General features: G+C 29.6%; 1 long non-coding RNA gene across 1 annotated transcript; it reads left to right on the top strand.

Moving 5' to 3' along the window:
• The first annotated feature begins 1457 nt into the window (after positions 1-1457).
• On the top strand, positions 1458-3644 carry LOC141451679 (uncharacterized). The gene is made up of 3 exons (XR_012456997.1): positions 1458-1703; positions 2552-2650; positions 3216-3644. It is a non-coding gene; the product is annotated as an uncharacterized lncRNA (long non-coding RNA).
• The last annotated feature ends 10252 nt before the right edge of the window (positions 3645-13896 follow it).

Here is a 13896-nt window from a genome sequence, read left to right as displayed (position 1 = left end):
GTTAAAATTTCTTGCCTTTATACTCTCTTCGTATTCTTTAGATTTAAATGAATTCTTTACTGAATTGTAGAGAAAAGTTAGCTCTATAATTAGTATATATTTCATTGTTTTAGTGATAATGGTTAATGAGATATAGAAGGTTGAATTTTGACGGTTTTCAAGTTCTTTCAAATTTCAAACCTTTGTATTGTTTAGATTTCAATGGATATAGCTTTGTAGATTTTAATCTCTAGAACATTAGAAAGAATTAATTCATATTATATTTTAGTAAAACTAGTGTATTTACAGAAAATTTAATAAATACGTGAATTGTGACGAGAGAAATTTGTGAATGCTCCCACCAGAATTCGTTGGTGTATTCTTATTAATAGTGCATCCACTAAACTAAATTAATCTCTAGATATTGTATTGTAAACTGGAGCATCTTTATTATTTCGTTGAAAATGCTGTTTTGTCTCAGTAATCCGTTTGCAGTTATTCTAGTCTTCAATAAGAGCAATGCTTCAAGAGCTGAAAAAAACTAAATTTAGTCAGGGAATTCTTCTTTGCTTATTTTACAGCAGGATTTGATTCAATATTAGACCCATTTAAAAAATAAATAATTGTAAAACGCTATATTGAATAATCTAAAAGATAGGTTGAGTCAATTGTTCTAGAAAGTATTGCGAAGTCTTGGTAAGACAAAAATAATAGTAAAGAGTAAGTAGTAATTGATATTGTCATCCGATAAAAGTTTGACAGCAGTACATTTAAGTACGAAGTCGCCTTTGAGCCAATCTATTATCACCTTCAATGTATTTTCACATAGCATAAAGTAATTGCAGAAGCTTGAAGTCTAACTGTTGATTGATGGATACAATGGATTAGCATGGCTGAAGAACAACGACAGATTTGTTGACAACCTTTTACTCCACATCTTCAATTTCTTATAAAAAATCGTTAGTTTTTATTGATTTACTTATGGAAATTTTGGTTACGTTACTTATAATTGGTGAAATATCAATACATCTTATGGATATTTAATAAGAATTTTCCTCGCTTGTTGTGCCAATATTATTGTCCCATAATTATTAAAATGGTTTATAAGATTGGTTGGTTCTATTATAAATAGCTTGTGAAGAGAGTGGAATTATTTTGGTATTTGCTCTATTTAAATCAAATAATAAATCAGAAATTGAAGTCCTTGGTGGTCATGCCAATGCTATCTAGCGGCAATAGCTTAAACTAGAAAGATGTAATTACAAAGGAACTAGTTCCAGTGGTTACCGCTAGGTAGCATGAACATGTACTTTGACTATTATAATAAACATTAAATGACCTCTAAACGAAATAACTGTCCGGTAAGGCACTGAAGTTAATAGACCATGCGGTTTTGTCCAAATCTCTATAACATGTTGCAACAGTAATAATTTCTTTATTTATTAAATGTTCTTCACCCATGTAGATAAACATTTTATATCGTCAGTATTTTAAAAAGAAGGTTCCCTCTAAAAAAAAATCCATGTTTAAAATTCACTGTTTACCACATAATTTGATGTTTTTTTATTTATGATTGATAATTTTAAGTTTATGCTGCTGTAACTAAGTCAGTGAGAACATTACATACCTTAGAAATCTGATTGTATTATATATTTGCATTAAGCGATAACTTCCTATGAAATTAAAAAACTTAATTTCATTACTGCATTAAGGACTTCTTGCAGGTAAGCAACATTTTTGTGTATACTTTTATTTTTAATTACAAGTTGATGTGATCAGAAGTGTTTATGAAATTGACATGTTTCCAAGACAGATGTTAATACATAGATGCATTTTAAGTGTAGGCATGTAATTTTAAAAAGTTTATTTTAGTCTTCATTATTTTGTTTCATAAAAATGTTTCAACGGTCATAAGTAGGGAGATTTAGTTCGTAACATGTTAATAATTTTTGGTCGTCTTTATTACTGCAAAAGTAAATTGTAAATTTCAATTATGTAATTGGGAATTATGAACTTCCACGTAAATATTCACATTATTCTCATTTTAAGGGGAGAGTAATCCCCATGAAATTTAAATTAATAATGTAAAGTTTAATAACGACCTAGAACCATTAGAATGTGGTAATTCTGAACTAGTTCAATTCAAATAGATGGCTGGGTGATGACATTTTATCCAATGTAGCACATTTTAACTCCTACAGCAGCAGTTACCTGTTTTCAGCTTTCAGCATGTTTCTCAGTTAAGATATTATGTCGTATTATCTAAAGATAAATAATAAAGTATATAGCAATAGATTTGTTACCTAGTAAGTGCAATGATTTGCCTAAATTAAAACTATCCAGAAGGTACATGAACTTAGATTTACGTTTTTTTTTTTTAAAAAAAAAAAAGTGCATGTGCTTACACTTTTAATGATTCTCTATTATCTGAGGGGGTTTTAGTGATCAAATTGGTTTACTGAAGTGATTTATTAAGTCATAAACATAAGTGTTGTAATGATTGTACATTGAAAATATTTAATTATATAATTTGATTCGTATTTTTACTTCTTCAAAACTGAACTTTTTGCAGCAATTAAGTCAAGTATCTCAAATAGGCAGATGGGGCGTGTTTATAACCCATTTTGAAGGATACTTCTATACTTCCAGCACGTACGACCTTATTAATGAGGTAATTTGCATCTATTCTATTTTGATAATAAACTAAACTAGATTCTCTAACTGTGGAACTGTACTTCAAGTATTCTTATCTATTATTTACTAAGTACAGAGTAATACCACATAAACTAAAACTTTTTTCATATAAATTTTTATCTTTGTAGCTGAAAAAAAGTTTTAATTTTTTTGAAAGAAGGTTCTGATTTGATTGAAATTCTGTTATATTTTCCAATCACAGAACTACATATTTCTATTCTGTATAAAAAAAAATTAGAATATTAGTAGCTTGTTTGTTGTTGTAATGTTCAATTAGAGTAATCTTTTTGATAAATAACCAATCTGTTTTATGAAAACATACATATTTCATTTTCTTTGAAAGAAAGTATAGGTTCTTTAAAAAAGGATTTAAACTTTCATATTAATGCTTTAGTTTTATTACAGTCACATGTATTTAATTTTTATGAATACATAATTATTATAATTTTTTTTTCTAGGTTCTTAATTCAAGCTAAACCCAGTAAAAACTAATTATTTTAAGTACATAAATATTGTTGATTTTACATAATGTTGATTTTCAGATTAAATACCACTGGTGCTGAAGTACTGCCTGCAAAACTGTTCATCAATAGAAGCCCAAGTGAAATAGACGTAAATCATCTATCCTAGGAAATTTTTGGGAAACACATTTTAGTTTACAGATTTGCCAGCAGGTAGCACTGAAACTGTATAACTGTCAAGATTTCTCTTTAGTACGACTTGAGTGTTTGAAGGGCGAGGATCGTTCTGTCGCTCGTCACCTTAAACATATCTCCTGTAGTCTCACATCATCAAATATGAAAAAGGTATGTCTGTCTAGTCTAAAATAAGAACTGTAATAAAAAATATTCGAATGAAAAATGAAAACGGTAGGATATGTCAGTCTAGTCTAAAAATCACTATCAGAAACATACATGAATGTTCTTCTATAAGATATATAAAACCATCAAATAAAAAAATATGTATATCTGTCTAGTCAAAAATAAGAATTATTCCAAAACATAATAAAATATGAAATACGGATGTCAGCCTAGTGAATACTCCTTAACAAAAACTTACAGTTTAAAAAGTTAAGTATAAGGGTTGATTAAACGCCAAAAGGTACACAAATCAGCAAGTACCCAACATTTCATTCAAGCTTAGTTGATATAATTTAAGTAATTTTGCTGCATTAACTTTTCCTTCACATTTTTTAGAATTTATTAGATGCCACAGATGCTGGCCAGTTCGTTCATAATATTATTTGGTTATAATTATGATAAAATGTATATTATATCTTCGTTTTTAAATAGGTACTTTATTTTAACTCTATTCCAAATTATTCTTCTGATTTATCTTTAATATGCCCTTTATTCTGAAGTTGTCACATCTTATACATGCATGTTAAAGTAGAAAAAGACAAAGTTAGAGTCGGCTACTGTTTAAATTTGAATCACGGAGGATTTAAAACAATATTTCAGACTTGAATTCGTCTTACCGAAATATTCGTGAGCACAAATAACACACAGTTAATAACAAGTAGATTATTCAACAACAATTATTCATTTCTCAATTGTAATTTAATTTTACTTACAGTAAAATACTGGAATAATTAGCTGTCCTAAAAATATGCATATCTTATTTATTTTATATTACATAACATATATATAACATTGTGAGAAGAACAGCTACATTGAGAGTGTGATTGAAGAAAACTATATTATTTGCGATAAAGCCAGATAATTATTACCTATTATAAACGTTAGACTACTACATAAAATAACAATTACTTTAATCGAAGAATAAACTTAAACAGACGATTTTTATTAAAAATAAAATAATCGAAATCATTGATGTATGTTGGTGTAAGCATTTTTTTAAAAAAGTTTTTAAATTTTGTAGCCTCGTAATTTTTTTTATTTTTTATAACGTTTTCTTTTTAACCTGTAATTAATAGTTTGATTATTATAGATTAATAGATATTAAAGTCAATCTACAATGCTACTTGAACAAATATTTTGTAGATGAAAATGGCCAGCATAAGGGTCTGTGACATCTAATAAATTCTAAAAAATGTGAAGGAAAAGTTAATGCAGCAAAATTACTTAAATTATATCAACTAAGCTTGAATGAAATGTTGGGTACTTGCTGATTTGTGTACCTTTTGGCGTTTAATCAACCCTTATACTTAACTTTTTAAACTGTAAGTTTTTGTTAAGGAGATTTTTGTACCTTTTGGATAGATTTTCATTTTTGTCTATTTTGCTAAGTTACATATCTGCTTTACTGTTTTTTTTTAAATTTGGAATAAGCAATTCTATCATTATAACCTGATAAGGTGTTAAGTAGGAACCGTAACTACCACTGGAGAGATCTTTTTAAAGAATGATTATAGTTGCGGTCCCCAAACCATCCTCAATAACAATTTTTTTGAGAAAGCCTTTTTATATAAAATAGGAAGGTATTTGTACGTAAAAAGCAAATTTAAACGGGCGATTACAGTACTTCTCCCTAAAAGGCAAAGAGGCAAAGATTTTGAATCGAACGACAATTCATTAATGTAAATAGGTTCACCCATTGATAATTTTAACGATTGCAGTACTTCCTCTTAGTAGGTGTAAGAGCATGATGGCACTTCACAGCCATATAGAGGAGCTTTAATCACTTCTTCGTGCTAAATTTTATCAAAATCGGACAAAGCGTTATAGAAATATTGGTAATAATAGTTTTAGAAACGGCCTTACTTGAGTGGGGCAAACTCCCCTCCATATGAGGCATAGCGACGAGACTTTTAAAGTGCAAATCTGTACAAAATTTCGATTCGAATGACACTTCATTCATGAAAATCAGTTCACTTGTCGATAATTTGAAACGATTGCTATACTTCCCCTTAACTAGTGTAAGAGCAGATCGCCGCTTTAATGTTACGTAGGGGAGCCCTAACTCTATCATCCTACCAAATTTTATCAAAATCGGGCTAAGATTTACAGAGTAATTAGTAATAATAATTTTGAAGGGGGCCTTACATAAAGGGGGCTAACTCCTCTCCCATTCGGTGTACAGCGTCGAGACCCCCAAAAGGCACATCTACATAAAATTCCGAATCGAATGTCACCTCATTCATGAAAATCGGTTCTCGCGTTTAGGCGCTACGTAGTTTACAAAAAAGGTAACAACAAGAAGAAGAAGAACAACAACAACAACAACAACAACAAGAAGAAGAAGAACAACAACAATTTCTGAAAATGCCGTTTTTGCTCATTTTCGGCAACTTTTTTCTCGAAATCTATTAGGTCTGGGGGGTTGCAAAAAAATTACAGTTATAAAGGAGGATTTGCCCTATATTTTAAAGAAAATTTGGGAATTTTATCTTTTATAGAAAAAGAGAAAAAAATTGTCAAAGTTAGGTGTTTTTTAACGTTACGCTTTTTCGTGCACTTTTTGACGATCAACCCTTATACAACTGTCCTACCGGACAGTTTTAATATAACTTCTGCCTAGTTAATATAATTAAATATAATTGCCCCACCCTCCCTCCACCGCGAAAATCACTTACCTATATAGTCTAATAGTACTATTGCAAACTCGACAAGCAAGAAACATTTTATGCCTTTTTCCCAGCATGAAACTATTTACTTTGGCTTACTTCCGGTACCAATAATTGACACATACTTAATGCCATCTAACTGTAATATTTCCTAATTTAAAAAAGCTCGAGCTACATAATCATTAATAAAACCAATGGAGTTAATAAACAAATGAACTGCAGTTTGTACTGTTACTCCTAGATAGCAGAGCAATCACTATTTTAACGATTAGATTTCTCTTCCCCAAGAAGACTTACTGATCCACTTTTTCCAATGGTTTTTCTTTCTTGTTTCTCAAAATTGATTGACCTAGCTTATATAATCTACTTGATCTTAAAATTAACTGTCAAATACGGAAACGTAAGTATACTAGTGAAATTAGGAGAAATATTCCATCTTTTCCAACTGTTTTTACTTCTTGTTTTTCAAAAAAGATCAGCACAATATGAACATTCTAGCATTAGCCTTAATATTTACTAATAAACACGGGAGCAGCAACATTCCTCTACAGTTGGGTTTCTAATGGTTTTTACTTCTATTTTTTTTATAATAGACTGACGTTATATTTACAATCTAGCTTTCCCTTAATATTAATCATCAAATACTGAAACAGCAGAATTCGAGTGAAATTTTGAGTAAGGTTCACGTTCTCCACTATTTTGTTTTTCTGGTTTTTCAAAAGATATCTACCCAGCAAGTATGTACCATTTGGCATTAGCCTTAATATTAACCATCAAATACTGATACAACAGTCTTCCAGAGAAATTAGGAAACAATTTCTCCTATTTCCAATGGTTTTTATATCTTGTGTTTTAAAATAGATCGACCTAACTAGTACAATCTAGCATTGGCATTAGTGTTAACTATTAAATCCAGGAGCAGCATCATTCCTGTAAAGTTAGATGAAAAGATCATCTTTTTCCATTGGTTTTTCTTTTTTGTATCTCGAAATAGATTGGCCTAGCGTATACAGTCTAGCATTGCCCTTAGTATTAACTGCTGATAATGATTTGACTGACATATTCATCCATATTTTTTTTAACAATAATTAAAACAGTGAAAATGCAACAATGTCCGTGTTTTAAACTTAAATTCTCGCGCCTCCCTTGTATAAAATACATTTACAACTTATCAGTTCTAAAATATTACTTGCATAGAATTAAAAAATAAAAAAAATATTTCCGCTTAACATGTAATAGATTTCAATTATTTTAATTCATAATTTTTACAAATGTTTGACAATTCGTTAATATTTTGGATAACACCACGTAACCTCCCTTAGTCTGCTCAGTTAGTAAGTATAGTGCGGCCTGGTGAGAGCAGTGAAGCCGAAGTGTTTACCCTAAACTGGTAATTCTACCTCTGAGGTGGTTGAAAGAGTGAACAGGTAAGGGGTATAAAAATACGTCCAACTAAGGACAAAATTACAAATATTTTATTAAGCACTGTGGACGTAATCTCATTTTCTTAAAACTAATAAATTCTTAAGCCTTTACGAAGACTGACCTATAAAAAGTATGGTTCGAGAAGTGTTAGTTCTGTATCGAAGTGAAGTAACGAAAACCACAAGTCAAGATTCTAAGGCAAGGAAGATGAGTACGATAAGCTTAATTCGCTTGTAGAACGAGTTAGACCTATACATGAAATTGACTACTTATATTACATTAACAGAATAACTGTGGGGTCATTAAATCAATAGATACAGATTTAATTAAAAAGAACCTTATTAAGTAACGTATGTAGGTATTATGTGGGTGTTCATGTATTTTGGGAGAATCGTTTCAAGTTTTTGTTATTGTTGTACTTAGTATAATATAGCCAGTGTAATATAATGTGTATATATCATAAACTTTAGTTTTTGAAAAAGGTGTGAAATATATCGAAACTTTGGTATTTATACATGATGGTGATTTCGGCAATTTAGATGAAAATTAATTGGCTTCGTAGATAGGACTGATAAGAAGTTACTAGCTCTGTAGTATTTCGCTGGTAATGGTTTTGACTATTTCTTAACAAGAATGAAGAGGGTAGTAGTGCCTACAAGCAGGAGTAGAATGAGAAGTCCATGCTGGAGCAAGTGTGTGAACAAGACCTTTCCTTTTGTACCGGCTTATGAGGTATTTTGCTTATCTTTGTCACTTACCTTTTAATTTTTCACTTTTACTTTAATATCCACCAAGCACTCATTACAATTCCATTACTTTTTCTTACCCATAATAATTACAAGGTATTACGATCAAGTAGAATGTTATTCAGTTTTCAACGGATATATGTATTTGTTTTCGATAAATGTTTTTACGAATCGTCAAGTTTCGTGTGTGATGAAAATCAAAAATTCAAGTTTTGATATTTAGTTTATTGGCTTCTTTTGGCGAAAATCTGTCAATCTAACAACAAATTTACTGAATCTGATTTTTCGTATTTTCTCTTGAACAGCATTTACGATTTCCTATAAACAACGTACTTTCTTTATATTATTATGATCTAGAGCAAGTATTGAAATATTTCTCTTCAAAAATTGATACAAACCAAAAACTCTCTGTAATTATTAAAATACTGCTAAAGCAGCTGGTATGGAGCAATCTCTACATTGACAGAAATCGTGAGGTACTTACTACCTTTCCAATTGTCAACGAATCGAGTTTCTCCAATAAAAAATCATAGGGAAAATAGTAAATGCTCTTCGGTTCGCATTGATCTTATCATTCATATTGACCTCAAAATCTTTTATCCTCCATCTAGCGAAATCCTTTTTGCCCGATTTTATTTTATTGTTTTGAAGAAGCTCTTACACTTCACTTTCATTTTATAATGTTTAACATGAGTAATATTGAAGAATTACTTGATTATTATGTTTAAGGAAAAGTTATTTAAAGAAAATTTCAATGCCTATGTTGTGACGAAGAAATTCGTGAATGCTCACATCAGAATTCGTTAGTGTAGCTCATTAGTGCATCGACTAAACTAAATTTATTTCTGGGTATTGTATGGTAATCTGGAGCATCTAAATTATTTCGTTGTAAATGCTGTTTTGTTATGACCTTGGAAAACTGATTGTATTATCTATGCATTAAGCGATAACTTCCTAGGAGATTAAAAAACTTGTTTTTCTTCTTGCAGGTAAGCAACATTTTATGTGTATACTTTTACTTTTAATTACGAGTTGATCAGAAGTGTTTATGAAAATGACATGTTTCCAAGACAGTTGATAGTACATGCATTTTAAGTGTACGAATGTATTTTTAAAAAGTTGATTTTAGTCTTCATTATTTGGTTCAATAAAAATGTTCCAACGGTTATAAGTAAGTAGATTTAGTTCGTAACATGTTAATAGTGTTTGACCGTCTTTATTACTGTAAAAGTAAATTGCTAATTACGATTATGTATTTGGGAATTATGAACTTGCACGTAAATATTCATATTTCTCTCATTTAAAGGGGAGAGTAATCTCCATGAAATTTAAACTAATAATGTAAAGTTTAATAACGTCCTAGAATTATGGACCTTAGATTTTGCAAGGTTCGCACCAGTAGTTTTAAATTCTAACATTGAAAATTGATTTTTTTTTCTAAATATTTGTAAATTACAATGTAAACAATTGTATAAATAATAGTTTATATAATTTTTAATTTTGTTCTCAGCATTCTTTGACATTCTAATGGTAATTCTGAACTAGTTCAATTCAAACAAATGGCTGGGTTGATGACATTTTATTCAGTGTAACACAATTTAACTCCTAGAGCAACAGTAAGTACTTACATGTTTTCAGCTTACACCATGCTTTCTCAGTTAAGATATTATGTTGTATTATCTAAAGTAAATAATAAAGTATACAGTAATAGATTAGATCAGTGGTTCTTAACCAGTGTTCCTTGGAACACTGGTGTTCCGCGAATATGGTCCAAGTGTTCCGCGAAATTTCAATTTTAAATGTATTGAAATTTAGAAACTTAGGAAAGATACGAAAACAAAAAATTGTTCCTTTTTATTTAATTTGAATTTAATTTTAAGTTCTTGCTAAATACCGAATTTCAAATTATTTAATGTTAGTGTTCCGCGAGAAAAATATATACATATAATTGTGTTCCTCGTGTTTGAAAAGGTTAAGAACCACTGACATAAAGGGTTGAAAATTTTTTGGGTCATGAAATTCTGTAAAATTATGGCCGTTCTATATCTCTCACTGTAAACCACGTATTGGTATGGAATTTTGCTCTCTTATACACTTTGTTTTTCTCAATTATAAACTATAGTAATTTTGTGTACAGATCTATAAATGTAGAAGATATAAAGGGTTGAAAATTTTTTGGGTCATGAAATTCTGTAAAATTATGGCAGTTCTATATCTCTCACTGTGAACCACGTATAGGTATGGAATTTTGTTCTCTTATACACTTTGTTTTTCTCAATTATAAACTATAGTTATTTTGTGCACAGATCTATAAATGTAGAAGATATAAAAAGTTTAAAATTTTTTGGGTCATGGAATTCTGTAAAATTATGGCCGTTCTATATCTCTCACTGTGAACCACGTATTGGTATGGAATTATGTTCTCTTATACACTTTGTTTTTCTCAATTATAAACTATAGTAATTTTGTGCACAGATCTATAAATGTAGAAGATATAAAGGGTTGAAAATTTTTTGGGTCATGAAATTCTAAAAAATTATGGCAGTTCTATATCTCTCACCGTGATCCACGTATTGGTATGGAATTTTGTTCTCTTATAATAATAATAATAATAATAATAATAATAGCCTTTATTACCAATTCAAATTACACACAAGCATATAATTCAACATTTTAATTTAATTTATATATATATACAAACAGTAAATTAAATTCAAAAAGAAATGTTATATAAAACGAAAAAATTTTGCCTGAAATAAACTTAAAATAAAAATAACTAAAATAACTTTTGAACTGAAATTTTACACTGAATATATGATTGAAATTAAAAATAATTGAAAAGAATAAGCACAAAATAATATTGGTAACTAGGCCCAATTTCTAGAATTTTGTTCTCTTATACACTTTGTTTTTCTCAATTATAAACTATAGTTATTTTGTGCACAGATCTATAAATGTAGAAGATATAAAGGGTTGAAAATTTTTTGGGTCATGAAATTCTGTAAAATTATGGCCGTTCTATATCTCCCACTGTGAACCACGTATTGATATGGAATTTTGTTCTTCTCAATTATAAACTATAGTTATTTTGTGCACAGATCTATAAATGTAGATGATATAAAGGGTTGAAAATTTTTTGGGTCATGAAATTCTGTAAAATTATGGCCGTTCTATATCTCTCACTGTGAACCACGTATTGGTATGGAATTTTGCTCTCTTATACACTTTGTTTTTCTCAATTATAAACTATAGTAATTTTGTGCACAGATCTATAAATGTAGAAGATATAAAGGGTTGAAAATTTTTTGGGTCATGAAATTCTGTAAAATTATGGCCGTTCTATATCTCTCACTGTGAACCACGTATTGGTATGGAATTTTGCTCTCTTATACACTTGGTTTTTCTCAATTATAAACTATAGTAATTTTGTGCACAGATCTATAAATGTAGAAGATATAAAGGGTTGAAAATTTTTTGGGTCATGAAATTCTGTAAAATTATGGCCGTTCTATATCTCTCACTGTGAACCACGTATTGGTATGGAATTTTGCTCTCTTATACACTTGGTTTTTCTCAATTATAAACTATAGTAATTTTGTGCACAGATCTATAAATGTAGAAGATATAAAGGGTTGAAAATTTTTTGGGTCATGAAATTCTGTAAAATTATGGCCGTTCTATATCTCTCACTGTGAACCTCGTATTGGTATGGAATTTTGTTCTCTTATACACTTCGTTTTTCTCAATTATAAACTATAGTTATTTTGTGCACAGATCTATAAATGTAGAAGATATAAAGGGTTGAAAATTTTTTGGGTCATGAAATTCAGTAAAATTATGGTTGTTCTATATCTCTCACTGTGAACCACGTATTGGTATGGAAGTTTGTTCTCTTATACACTTTTTTTTTCTCAATTATAAACTATAGTTATTTTGTGCACAGATCTATAAATGTAGAAGATATAAAGGGTTGAAAATTTTTTGGGTCATGAAATTCTGTAAAATTATGGCCGTTCTATATCTCCCACGGTGAACCACGTATTGGTATGGAATTTCGTTATCTTGTACACTTTGTTTTTCTCAATTATAAACAATAGTTATTTTGTGCACAGATCTATAAATGTAGAAGATATAAAGGGTTGAAAATTTTTTGGGTCATGAAATTCTGTAAAATTATGGCCGTTCTATATCTCTCACTGTGAACCACGTATTGGTATGGAATTTTGTTCTCTTATGCACTTTGTTTTTCTCAATTATAAACTATAGTTATTTTGTGCACAGATCTATAAATGTAGAAGATATAAAGGGTTGAAAATTTTTTGGGTCATGAAATTCTGTAAAATTATGGCCGTTCTATACCTCCCACAGTGAACCACGTATTGGTATGGAATTTTGTTCTCTTGTACACTTTGTTTTTCTCAATTATAAACTATAGTTATTTTGTGCACAGATCTATAAATGTAGAAGATATAAAGGGTTGAAAATTTTTTGGGTCATGAAATTCTGTAAAATTATGGCCATTCTATATTTCTCACTGTGAACCACGTATTGGTATGGAATTTTGTTCTCTTATACACTTGGTTTTTCTAAATTATAAACTATAGTTATTTTGTGCACAGATCTATAAATGTAGAAGATATAAAGGGTTGAAAATTTTTTGGGTCATGAAATTCTGTAAAATTATGGCCGTTCTATATCTCTCACTGAGACCCACGTATTGGTATGGAATTTTGCTCTCTTATACACTTGGTTTTTCTCAATTATAAACTATAGTAATTTTGTGCACAGATCTATAAATGTAGAAGATATAAAGGGTTGAAAATTTTTTGGGTCATGAAATTCTGTAAAATTATGGCCGTTCTATATCTCTCACTGTGAACCACGTATTGGTATGGAATTTTGCTCTCTTATACACTTGGTTTTTCTCAATTATAAACTATAGTAATTTTGTGCACAGATCTATAAATGTAGAAGATATAAAGGGTTGAAAATTTTTTGGGTCATGAAATTCTGTAAAATTATGGCCGTTCTATATCTCTCACTGTGAACCACGTATTGGTATGGAATTTTGTTCTCTTATACACTTTGTTTTTCTCAATTATAAACTATAGTAATTTTGTGCACAGATCTATAAATGTAGAAGATATAAAGTGTTGAAAATTTTTTGGGTCATGAAATTCTGTAAAATTATGGCCGTTCTATATCTCTCACTGTGAACCACGTATTGGTATGGAATTTTGTTCTCTTATACACTTTGTTTTTCTCAATTATAAACTATAGTTATTTTGTGCACAGATCTATAAATGTAGAAGATATAAAGGGTTGAAAATTTTTTGGGTCATGAAATTCAGTAAAATTATGGTTGTTCTATATCTCTCACTGTGAACCACGTATTGGTATGGAATTTTGCTCTCTTATACACTTTGTTTTTCTCAATTATAAACTATAGTAATTTTGTGCAAAGATCTATAAATGTAGAAGATATAAAGGGTTGAAAATTTTTTGGGTCATGAAATTCTGTAAAAT

This window comes from Rhodnius prolixus, unplaced genomic scaffold, assembly GCF_049639745.1.
Source record: "Rhodnius prolixus isolate KJV_2025 unplaced genomic scaffold, Rpr scaffold_14, whole genome shotgun sequence".
Taxonomy (NCBI): Eukaryota; Metazoa; Arthropoda; class Insecta; order Hemiptera; family Reduviidae; genus Rhodnius; species Rhodnius prolixus.
Note: the sequence above shows the minus strand (reverse complement) of the source record. Positions and strands in the feature narration are given on the sequence as shown.